The sequence below is a fragment of the Callithrix jacchus genome, chromosome 1 (genome assembly GCF_049354715.1).
Source record: "Callithrix jacchus isolate 240 chromosome 1, calJac240_pri, whole genome shotgun sequence".
Classification (NCBI taxonomy): Eukaryota; Metazoa; Chordata; class Mammalia; order Primates; family Cebidae; genus Callithrix; species Callithrix jacchus.
Genome location: NC_133502.1, coordinates 101,233,312 through 101,245,908, shown reverse-complemented (window position 1 = coordinate 101,245,908; position 12,597 = coordinate 101,233,312). Strand labels below are relative to the sequence as shown.

The following is a 12,597-nucleotide window of genomic DNA, read 5'->3' as shown; positions in this document are numbered from 1 at the left end:
GGAAGGGGCCACACCCAGGAGGGTCCCCGGCCGGAGGAGGGCAGGATGGGCAAGACCACCCCCCCATCTGGGGGCAGGCATTGGGGACCCATCCCAGGTAAGTCCCCACAGGGCAGCAGCCTGTGTGGCCCAGGGCACACACCCGGGTAATCTGGGGGGTCCTGCTGTGTGCTGGGGGTGGTTGTCTGTCCTGGTCCCGGGGATAACGGGGAGAACCGCGCGGTGCATGGCTGTCCTCCAATGAGGGGTACCCGCGGTTGTGCGGTCGCAGCGAGTGTTTCTTCTGGGTTCAGGGGACTGGGGTGATTGAAAGCTAAAGGGATGCCACATTTAATTTAATTTTAAAAATTTAATTTTAGGGGGGCTGGAGCCCCCAAGGTGCAAGATGGGACCACGCACCAAAGGGTGGACCTTCAGCCTCTCATCCACGGGGCAGGGTGGGGCAGGGCCGCGCCCACAGCTTCTCCTTTGCATCATGGGCCCGCCCACTCCTTACAGGCTACCTGGGCCAGGATTTCCTTGATGCGGATGATGAGCGTCTCGTGCTGTGCGAGGTCGCGCTCGATGGCACCGTGCAGCCGGGCCATGTAGAAGTTCAGGGTGCCAGAGAGGCGAAGCTGGCGGTGAGCGCCTGGCGCACGGCCTGGAGCTGCTGCTGCAACGCCAGCGTCCGCCGCTCCTCCAGCGCCAGCTCCTGCTCCAGACGCTCGCGCGCGCTGCTTATGCTCTGCGTGTGCCTCTTCAGCACCGCGTTCTGCTTCTCGAAGGCCACGTTCATCTTCCGCAAGCGCCGCAGCTCAGCCTCGCGGGCTTTGTTTTGGTCCAAGAACTCTTCAGTGAAGATAGGACCATCGAAGGTGGAAAAGCCGTCGCAGTCCCCACCCTTGTGTCCGTTCAGGAGGGTGTTCATGAGCCCCGGGCCCGAGTCTTCTTTCTTGATCTTCTTCTCCTGCATCTTCTCCGTGCACATCTTGGAGGCTTCCGACTGCTGGTATGCCCGCAGCTCCTTCATGTACTGCTGCTTCTCTCTCTCCGCCTCATCCAGGTACCGCTGCTTATCTGTTGGCTGCAGCTTGCTCCACTCCACGCCCAGCATCTTGGTGATCTCGGGAAAGGGCAGGTCTGGGTGGCGCGTGCGGATCTGCCCGCGCCGTTTGTTCAGGAAGCGCACGTAGCCGGTGACTCGTGCCTTGGGCCCATTCGGCAGAATATTCTTCCACTTCTTACCCTTGGGCCAGCCGCGTTTCTTCACCGGCTCCTCCTTGTGGGACCCCTTCTCGCCGGCGCGTGGACCCTCGCCGCGGTCTTGCTTGACAGCCACCACGAAGCCACCAAGCTGGCCCAGAGCCTTGCCGCCCCGGACTGTTTGGGGCCGTGGGATATGGCCGCTCCGGGCCGGACCTCCAAAGAAACTTTCCCGGACCTCCCGACTGCGCGACGCTCCAATTTTTGCATTTTTGTCAAGACGGGGTTTTGCCATGTTGGCCAGGCTAGTCTCGAACTCCTAATCTCAAGCAATCCACCCATCTCAGCCTCCCAAAGTGCTGGGGTTACAGGCATGAGCCACTGCATCTGGCCTTAAAATTATTCCTTTTTTTTTTTTTTGGAGACGGAGTTTTGCTCTTGTTACCCAGGCTGGAGTGCAATGGCACGATCTCGGCTCACCGCAACCTCCGCCTTCTGGGTTCAGGCAATTCTCCTGCCTCAGCCTCCTGAGTAGCTGGGATTACAGGCGCGCCACCATGCCCAGCTAATTTTTGTATTTTTAGTAGAGACGGGTTTTCACCATGTGGCCCAGGATGGTATTGATATCTTGACCTCATGATCCACCTGCCTTGGCCTCCCAAAGTGCTGGGATTACAGGCTTGAGCCACCGCGCCCAGCCCAAAATTCTTCTTTAATAAAAACAACCCGGCCAGGCAAGGTGGCTCACGCCTGTAATCCCAGCACTTTGGGGCGGATCACAAGGTTAGGAGATCGAGATCATCCTGGCCAACATGGTGAAACCCCATCTCTACTAAAAATACAAAAAAAATTAGCTGGGCGTGGTGGTGTATTCCTGTAATCTCAGCTACTCAGGAGCCTGAGGCTGGAGAATGGCTTGAATCAGGGAGTTGGAGGTTGCAGTGAACCAAGATTATGCCACTGCACTCCAGCCTGGTGACAGAGCGAGACTCTGTCTCAAAACAAAACAAAACAACCCAAGTACACTTCTGCTCCTATATGAAAAATAGTATGAACAGGGACCCAGTGCAAGGAGAGACCAGTTAGGAGACTGTCACCTTAGTGCAGGTAAGATATTATAGTAGCCTAGATCAGGGTGCCAAGAATTCAGAGGTGAAAAGTAAATACATTCAAGATCTATTTTGCAGGTAGAGTTGAGTTGCTGATGGATTGGACGTGGAGTGTGAGCATAAGAGAAGAATAAAGGATGACACTAAAGTTTAGGGCCTCCACAATTAGTTGAATGGTATTTCGAATGCAGAAAACTATGATAGAAAGAGTTCTGGCTTGCTCTGAAATTTAAATGCCTATGAGGCCACTCACTTGCTATACAAACTTTATAGTTTGATATATAAGTTCAGATACCAGTGGAGGGGTCAGAGACAGAAATACAACACATACCACTGAATCCATGATGACATTCATTACAAAACACAGCCTGGGCAAAATAGAGAAACCCCATCTCCACAAATACAAAAATTAGCTGGGCAAGGTGGTACATGCTTGTAGTCCCAGGTACTTGGGAGGCTGAGGCAGGAGGATTGCTTGAGTCTGGGAGGCGGAGGTTATAGTAAACTGAGATCATGCCACTGCACTCCAGACTGGGTGACAGAATGAGACACTGTCTTAAAAAAAAAAAAGAAAAGAAAAAAAGAATACTAAAGATCTATGTACTTAACAGCAGAGTTCCAAAATACATTACAAGAAATGATAAAACTGAGAGGAGTAATAGACAAATCCATTTAATATAGAGACCTTGAAACATCTCTTTAACTAATTAACAGAAAATGTAGACAGGAAACCAACAAATACATGGAATACCTGAACAACACTATTAACCAGTTCACATTTATAGAACACCTCACACAACAGCAAAATACATGGTCTTTTCAGTTGCACCTTGAGTATTCACCACAATATACTATAAATGTATGTTTTCTGCTCATAACAGAATTAAACTAGAAACGAATAACAAAGATACCTGGAAAACCATCAAGTATTTGCAAATAAAAATATACTAAATAACTCATGCGTCAAAGAAGACGCCTCCTAGGAAATGATAAAATAGTTTTAACAGAGCTGGGCATGGTCGCTTGCACCTGTAATCCCAGCTACTTGAGAGGCTGAGGCAGGAAGGTCATTTGAGGCCACGAGTTCGAGATCAGCATGGGCAGCATAGCGAGACCCCACCTACAAAAAACAAAAAAAAATTAGCTGAGTGTGGTGGCACATGTGGTCCCAGCTACTTTGGAGGCTGAGGCAGGAGGATTGCTTGAGCACAGGAGTTGAAGGCTGCAGTGAGCTATGATTGTACCACTGAACTCCAGCCTGGTGACATAGTGAAATCCCATCTCTAAAAAAAGAGAAAGGTCTCAAGTTAGTAATCTGTTTTCATTTAAAAAAATTTAAAAAGGCCCGGTGTGATGGCTCACATTGGTAATCCCAGAACTTTGAGAGGTGGAGGCAGGTAGATCACTTGAGGTCAGAAGTTTAAGACCAGCCTGGGCAACATGGTGAAACCCCATCTTTGCTAGAAATACAAAAATTAGCCAGGTGTGGTGGCACATACCTGCAATCCGAGCTACTTGCGGGGCTGAGGCACGAGAATCACTTGAATCTGGGCAGGCGGAGGTTGCAGTGAGGTGAGATCATGCCAGTGCACTCTAGCCTGAGTGACAGAATGAGACTCTGTTCTAAAAAAGAAAAAAAAAAAAAAAAAAAAGGAAACTAAAAAAAAGAGCAAATGAAACCCCAAAGCTAGCAGGAGAAAAAAAAAAAAAAAAAAGGTAAGAACAGAAATCAAAGAAATTGAAAACAGAAAAAAAAGCCAAAATTTAGTTCTTTGAAAAGATCAGTAAAATTCATAGATATCTGGCCAGACTGATCAAGAAAAGCAAAAACGACAGAAATGACCATCAGAAATGAAGCAGAAGATATTGCTACAGACTCTACAGACACTGAAATGACAATAACAGAATACTTTAAACAACTGCATGTTTATAAATATGACACTTTACATGAGATGGAAGAATTTCTTGAAAAACACAAACTATGAAACTCACTCAGGAAGAAATAAATTACCTGAATATTCTATAGCTATGAAAGAAATTGAATTTGTAGTAGTGGGTCACGCCTGTAATCCCAGCACTTTGGGAGGCTGAGGTGGGTAGATCACCTGAGATCAGGAGATTGATACCAGCCTGGCCAACATGGTGCACCTCATCTCTACTAAACATACAAAACTAGCCAGGCATGGTGGCAGGCACCTGTAATCCCAGCTACTTGGGAGTCTGAGACTGGAGAAACACTGGAGCCCATGAGGTGGAGGTTGCGGTGAGCCAGGATTGCACCACTGCACTCCAGCCTGGGCTTCAAGAGAGCAACTCTGTCTCAAAAAAAAAAAAAAAAGAAAAGAAAAAAGAAAAAAAGAAAAAGAAGGAAATTGAATTTGAAGTTACAGACCTTCTCACAAAGAAAATTCCAGGCCCAAATTGTTCCATGGTGGAATTCTTCCAGACATTTGTGGAAGAAATTACACAATTCTACATAACTTCTCCTAGTAAATAAAAGGACATAGAATGCTTCCTAACTCACTTTATGAAGACAGCATTATATGATACCAAAACAAAGACAGTAAAAGAAGCTATAGAGTTTCCCTCATAAGCGTGAATGCTAAAAACTGAATCTAATAATATATAAAAGTGTAATACATCACAATCAAATAAAGTTTATCCTGAGACTGCAAGGTTGGTTTAACATTCAATGTATCAATGTAATTCACTACAACAACAGACTAGAGGAAAAACCATTTGATTATTTCAATAATTGTAGGAAAAGAATTGAAAAATTTAACACTTATTAATGATAAATTTCTCAACACTCTAGGAATAAAGGATAACTTAACTTCTTTTTTTTTTTTTGAGATGGAGTTTTGCTCTTGTTGCCCAGGCTGGAGTGCAATGGCACAATCTTGGCTCACCACAACATCCGGCTCCTGGGTTCAAGCTATTCTCCTGCCTCAGCCTCTCTAGTAGCTGGGGTTACAGGCACACACTCAGCTAATTTTGTATTTTTAGTAGAGATAGGGTTTCTCCATGTTGGTCAGGCTGGTCTTGAGCTCCCACCCTCAGGTAATCCGCCCACCTTGGCCTCCCAAAGTGCTGGGATTACTGGTGCAAGGGGCCATGCCCAGCCAAGAAGAACTTCTTTTATATGATTAAGGCATTTATAAACATGTATAAGTAACATCATCCTGAATGATGAAAAATTGAATATTTTCTCCAAAGATTAGGAATAGAGTAAGGATGTCGGCTCTAGCACTTTTGCTCAACATTTGTACTAGAAGTCCTACTCAACAGAGTTAAGGCAAGGACAAGAAATAAAATGCATTCAGATAGGAAAATAAAACTTTTCAGATGACATTATTGCCTAACTAGAGAAGCTCAAATAACCTACACACAAAACTCTAGAACTTAAAAATGCATTTGTCAAGGTCTTAGGTTATGAGATCAATATACAAAAAGCAACTGTACTCTCACATAATAGCAATAAACAATAGGAAATAAAAATCAAAATTAGTACCATTCACAATACCTGAAAAAGGGAAAGAAAAAATATACTGGGATATAAAGTTATGTATGTGGAAAACTACAAAACAGTGATGAGATAAAGAAATATTATTTTCATGATTGAAAAATTCAATATACTTAAGATGTCAGTTCTCTCCAGTTCAATGCATAGATTTGATGCTGTTCCAACAAAAATCCTAGCAGGGGTTTTGTATGTATTGACGAACTGATGTTAAAGTTGATATGGATGGCCAGGCATGGTGGCTCACACCTGTAATCCTAGCACTTTGGTATGCCAAAGTGGGCAGATCACTTGAGGCCAGGAGTTTGAGACCAGCCTAGTCAACATGCTGAAATTCTACCTCTTCTAAAAATACAAAAAATTAGCCAGGCATGGTGGTACTCGCCTGTAATCCTAGCTACTCAGGAGACTGAGACAGAAGAATCTCCTGAACCCAGGAGGTAGAGGTTGCAGTGAGCCAAGATTGAGCCATTATGCTCCAGCCTGGGCAACAGACCAGACCCACGTCTCAAAAAAAAAAAAAAAAAAAAGTGTATGGAAAGGTGAAAAAGTAGAATATCCAATGCAATTTTGAAAATGAGCTAAGTTGAGGGACTCATACTACCTGATTTCAAGCCTTGCAATAAAGCTACAGTCATCAAGACAATGAAGTATGAATGAGCAGAGAGATACACAGTTCAATAAAATGGCATAGAGACTTCAAATAGATTCACAAAAATATGGTCAATTGATTTTAAAAAAAAGGTACAAAGGCAATTCAATGGAGAATAAATAGTGTCTTCAAAAATGTGCTTGAACAATTGGACGTCCATATGTAAAAAAAAGAAAAAATGAACCTTGACTCATACTTCACAGTTTGTACAAAACTACCTCAAAATGGATAATAGACTTCAATGTAAAACATAATTTTGAAGAAAGTCTAGGAAAAAATCTTAATGGGCTTGAGTTAAGCAAAGATTTCCTACATATGATACCATAAGCAATATTTATATGAGAAAAATGGATAAATTAGACTAACATAATTAAAATTTTTGGCTTTGTCAAAGTTGCTGTTAAGACGATAAAAAGGGAGGAACGATCCAAGATGGCCGATCGATAACAGCTCGGGATTGCAGCTCTCAGTCAAAGCGCAGAGAACTAGAGGACGCCACACTTTCAGACAAATTCTGGTCACTCACAGAGCAGAAGATCCCCAGTGTTGGGTCGCCAGCGCGACTCTTGTGGCCGGCACAGCGGTTTCGCAGGCATCTCTGCACGGCAGCTCTCAGAGCAGAGTAAACAGGGCTGCCTCCCCTTCTCACCGAGGCTTGGAGGACCCACACGGGCCCCCAGCACGACTCTTGTGGCCAGCGCAGAGGCTTCACTGGTGCCTCAGCGTGGTAGCTCTCAGAGCAGAGTAAACAGGGCTGGCTCCCCTTCTGACTGAGGCTTGGAGGACCCACACAGGCCCACAGCACGACTCTTGTGGCCAGCGCAGCGGCTTCGCTGGTACCTCAGCGTGGTAGCTCTCAGAGCAGAGTAAACAGGGCTGGCTCCCCTTCTGACTGAGGCTTGGAGGACCCACACGGGCCCCCAGCACGACTCCTGAGACTGGCGCAGCGGCTGTGACGGCACCTCAGCGTGGCAGCTCTCGGTGCAGAGTAAACGAGACTGGTTCTCCTTCTGACCGAGGTTTGGAGCCTAGGGAAGGCAGAGTTGCCCATTATGGACACAAGAAGGAAGCCAGACAGGAGAATCCTGGGCAGAAAAGCACCATCAGTCTTAACGCCGCTGCTCTGGCCCTGGGAACTAACAACCTGGACGTCCACTCAAGAGACCTAATCTGAAAGTTGGTAATTTCAAAGACGACAGGAGGATAAATTTACAATATGGGAAGAAACCAGCGTAAAAATGCTGAGAATACTCAAAATCAGAACGCCTCTCCCTCTAAAGATGATCACAGTTCCACATCAACAGTGGAACAAGGCTTGATGGAGAATGAGCGCATCCCAATGACAGAATCACTCTTCAGGGAATGGCTAATAAGAAACTTCTGTGAGTTAAAAGAACATGTTGTAGCCCAACGTAAAAAAACTAGGAACTTTGAAAAAAGGTTTGACGAAATCCTATTGAGAACAGACAACTTAAAGAGGAATATAAATGAATTAACGGAACTGAAGAATACAATACAAGAACTCTGAGAAGTATGCACAGGTTTAAACACTTGAATTGTTCAAGCAGAAGAAAGGATATCAGAGGTCAAAGTCCAACTTAATGAAAGAAAACAAGAAGACAAGATTAGAGATAAAAGGATAAAAAGGAATGAGCAAAGTCTCCAAGAAATGTGGGACTATGTGAAAAGACCAAATTTACGTTTGATAGGTGTACCTGAATGCGTCGGAGAGAATGAATCCAAGCTGCAAAATACCCTTCAGGATATTATTCAGGAAAATTTTCCTGAACTAGCAAAGCAGGTCAATATTCAACCCCAGGTAATACAGAGAACACCACAAAGATATTCCTCAAGAAGAGCAACCCCAAGGCACATAATCGTTAGATTCACCAGGGTTGAAACGAAGGAGAAAATACTAAGGGCAGCCAGAGAGAAAGGTCAGGTTACCCACAAAGGCAAGCCTATCAGACTTACAGCAGATCTCTCAGCAGAAACTCTACAAGCCAGAAGAGAGTGAGGGCCAATATTCAACATCCTCAAAGAACAGAACCTTCAGCCCAGAATTTCATATCCAGCCAAACTAAGCTTCACAACTGAAGGAAAAATAAAATCTTTTATGAACAAGCAAGTACTCAGAGATTTTATTACCACCAGGCCTACTTTACAAGAGCTTCTGAAAGAAGCATTATACATAGAAAGAAACAACCAGTATTAGCCTTTCTAAAAATATACCAAAAAGTAAAGAGCACCAACATAAAGAAGAATTTTCATCAACGAATGGATCAAACAGCCAGTTAACATCAAATGGCAGTAACCCTAAATTTAAATCGACTAAATCCCCAATCAAAAGACACAGTCAAAACCCAACGGCATGTTACATCCAGACCTGTTTCACATGCAAGGATACACAAAGACTCAAAACAAAGGGATGGAGAAAGAGTTACCAACCAAATGGAGAGCAAAAATAAATAAATAAATAAAAAGCAGGAGTTGCAATTCTCATAGCAGATAAAATAGATTTTTAAAGCAACAAAGATATACTGGTAAAAGGATCAATACAACAACAAGAGCTAACGATCCTAACACCCAGATATACAGAGACTTAGATGCAATGAGACAGAAAATTAATAAGGATATCAAGGACTCGAACTCAGATCTGGAACAAGTAAACTTAATAAATATTTATTAATAAATATTTATAGAGCTCTCCACTTCAAATACATAAAATATACATTCTTGTCAATACCACATCACACCTACTCATAGGTTTAAATGGAACATTGATTGGCCATTATTAATACCCATTTTTTTTTCAGAATAAAGCAATATTTCCATTCACCCTCCCTTTTTATCTTCCTTTTTCTTTCTCTCCTTTACTCATTTTTTTTCTTTCCTTCTCTCAAAAAAAGAAATCAACTTGTAAACCTCTAGATCCAGGTGGGCAATGTCTCTCTCATTGCTTGAATTCCTTCCTTCCCTTTCTTCCCTTCCTTCCCTCCCTCCCTCCCTCCCTTCCTCCCTCCCTCCCCCCTTCCTCCATTCCTTCCTTCATCCCTTCCTTCCTCCCTCCCTTCCTCCTTCCCTCCCTAAAAAAAAAGACAATTAAAAGACAAGTCACAGTGTGGGAAAAATATCTACACATCACATATTTGACAAAGGGTTTGAACTTAAAACATATAAAGGACTCTCAAAACTCAACTATAAAAAAGAAAACGTCAGCTGTTTCACTTTGGGGCAAATACAAATAAAGCTGCTACAAACATTCTTATACAACTTTTTGTGAGAACATAACTTATAATTCTCTGGCATAAACAGCCAGGAGTGGTATGGCTGAATCATATGTTAAATATATGTTTAATTTTATAAGAAACTGTCAAACTTGTTCAGAACAGCTGTATCATTTTGCATTCCCATTCTCAGATTACAGCTCACGCCTGTAATCTCGGCACTTTGGGACTCTGAGGTGGGTGGACCCTAGCGGTCAGGAGTTCAAGATCAGCCTGGCCAACATGGTGAAACCCCCTCTCTACCAAAAATACAAAAATTAGCCAGGCATGGTGACACATGCCTATAGACCCAGCTACTCAGGAGGCTGAGACATGAGAATCTCTTGAACCTGGGAGGTGGAGGTTGTAGTGAGCAGACATCACTCCACTGGCCTCTAGCCTAGGTGACAGAGCAAGACCCTGTCAAAAATAAAAGAAAGGAAAAAAAGAAAGAAGAAGAAAGAAAGAAAGAAGGAAATTTCAGCAGTTACTTCTTAACCAAAGGAATACATGCTGTATTAGTTCGTTTTCACACTGCTATAAAGATACTACCCAAGACTGGGTAAGTTGTATAGAAAAGAGGCATAATTGACTTACAGTTCCACACGACTTGGGAGGCCTCAGGAAACTTACAATCATGGTGGAAGGTGAAGGGGAAGTAAGTCATGTCTTACATGGTGGCAGGAGAGAAGACAAACAAGAACTGCTAAACAGTTTTAAAACCATCAGCTCTTGTGAGAATCCCCTCAATATCATGAGACCAGCACAAAGGAAACCGCCCCCATTATCCAATCACCTCCCAACAGGTCCCACTCTTGACATGTGGGATTACAATTCGAGATGAGATTTGGGTGGGGACACAGAGCCAAACCATATCAGATGGCAAGTAAGTGCATGGGAAAATTCTCAATATCATTGGGCAGTAGCTGTTAGGAAGAGGCAAATTCCAATCACAGTTAGATATACTACACATGTATTAGAGTTACTAACATAAAAAACAGACAAGTGACAATAACAAGTCTTGATGAAGTTGCAGAACAACTGGAATTCTCATATTGCTATGGGAATGCAAAATGATACAGCTGTTCTGAACAAGTTTGACAGTTTCTTATAAAATTAAACATATATTTAACATATGATTCAGCCATACCACTCCTGGCTGTTTATGCCAGAGAATTATAAGTTATGTTCTCACAAAAAGTTGTATAAGAATGTTTGTAGCAGCTTTATTTGTATTTGCCCCAAAGTGAAACAACCCAAATATTATTATTATTATTATTATTTTGAGATGGATTTTCACTCTTATTCCCCAGGCTGGAGTGCAATGGCTCGATCTCAGCTCACTGCAACTTCTGCCTCCTGGGTTCAAGTGATTCTTCTGCCTCAGCCTCCCAAGTAGCTGGGATTACAGGCATGTGCCACCACGCCTGGCTACTGGCTAATTTAGTATTTTTAGTAGAGACAGTGTTTCTCCATGTTGGTCAGGCTGGTCTCGAACTCCCAACCTCAGGTTCTCCTCCAGCCTTGGCCTCCCAAAGTGCTGAGATTACAGGCATAAGCCACTGCACCTGGCCCAAATATTCTTTAATGAGCAAATGAATAACTAAACTTTGATATCTTTCTTTATGCAGTAGAATACTACTCAGCAATAGAAAGGACAAACAAGGATAAATGCAAATACATGAGTAAATCTCAAAGCCATTATGCTAAGTGAAAAAAGCCAAATTCCAAAGTTTGCATATCGGGTGATTCCATTTATACATCATTCTATATAAGCTGAAAATACAGAGATGGAGAACAGACCAGTAGTTTTCCATTGCCGATTGTATGTGTGTGTGTGGATGTGAAGGGGTGTTTGACTAAAAACAGTCTGAGGGAGTTTGGTGAATAATGGAAATTTTTTGTATCTTTATTATGGTTTTGGTTATATGTCTTGTCAACCTGAAATGATCAAAAGGATCAGAATTCAGTTTTTAAAAAGTTTATTCAAGAGAAAAGCTGGGAGTGGTCATCTAGGACAGATGGATGTTAGAGAAGTAGGGGTCAGTGCTCCAAAATTAAAACTTAACATCTTGAGTATATAGGCTGAAAATGAAGAAATTTAGTAGGATTACAATGTTTTGTTTTTTATATATAAGGCTGGTTTATGAGTGACAATAATTTAATTCGTTACAGTTTTTTAATGTAGCTGATTTTTTTCTTTCCTATTGAAAAGCACTTATTTAGCATTCCATTCTAAACAATGTGACAGTCATGAAGTCTTTATGTGTGAGAGGAAAGAAGAAAGTTAATCTATAATGAAGATCAACAGTGAAGAGAAATGAGTTCTCCCCTGGTGCACTTAAGTCATTCACAACTTTTTACAAAACAATGCATGTAAGGAAAAAGACTCTATAATCAGAGAAACAAAAGTTACAGCTGTCTAAGTTACAGCTGTCTGTTTACATGACTCAGGTCCCATAATTACATTCCCTTAAGGCTCAAAATATTTTAAAGTTCTAACAGCTTTGAATTTTGAATTACTTATTTTCAAAGTCTTTATGCATTTGTCAAAACTCTTAGAACTATATATCAAAAAAGTAAGTTTTATTGTATGTAGATTAAAAATAGAATTTTAAATGGTAAAAAGATGGCTTTAGGTTAAAAACCACACAAATGCAGCAAGCTGGGAGGAGAGGATTTAACTCCTTGGCCCTTGCCCTAGTGGAAACTACAATTCTTTTAGAAAAGTATGTAGATACCTAATCAAGTGCATGCAGGACTATATAGTAGGGGAACATGAAAGAGTCTGGGGCTGGAGAAAGTGATGAACAAGTAGAGAGGATGGCTAAGGAAGACTCAAATGTGTCAAAGGGATACAAGTGG

The 12,597-nt window shown here is 42.5% G+C and overlaps 1 pseudogene; it reads right to left on the bottom strand.

Moving 5' to 3' along the window:
- Positions 1 to 439: 439 nt before the first annotated feature.
- Positions 440 to 1,261, bottom strand: LOC118145823 (SWI/SNF-related matrix-associated actin-dependent regulator of chromatin subfamily E member 1-related pseudogene; annotated as a pseudogene).
- Between the last annotated feature and the right edge of the window lie 11,336 nt (positions 1,262 to 12,597).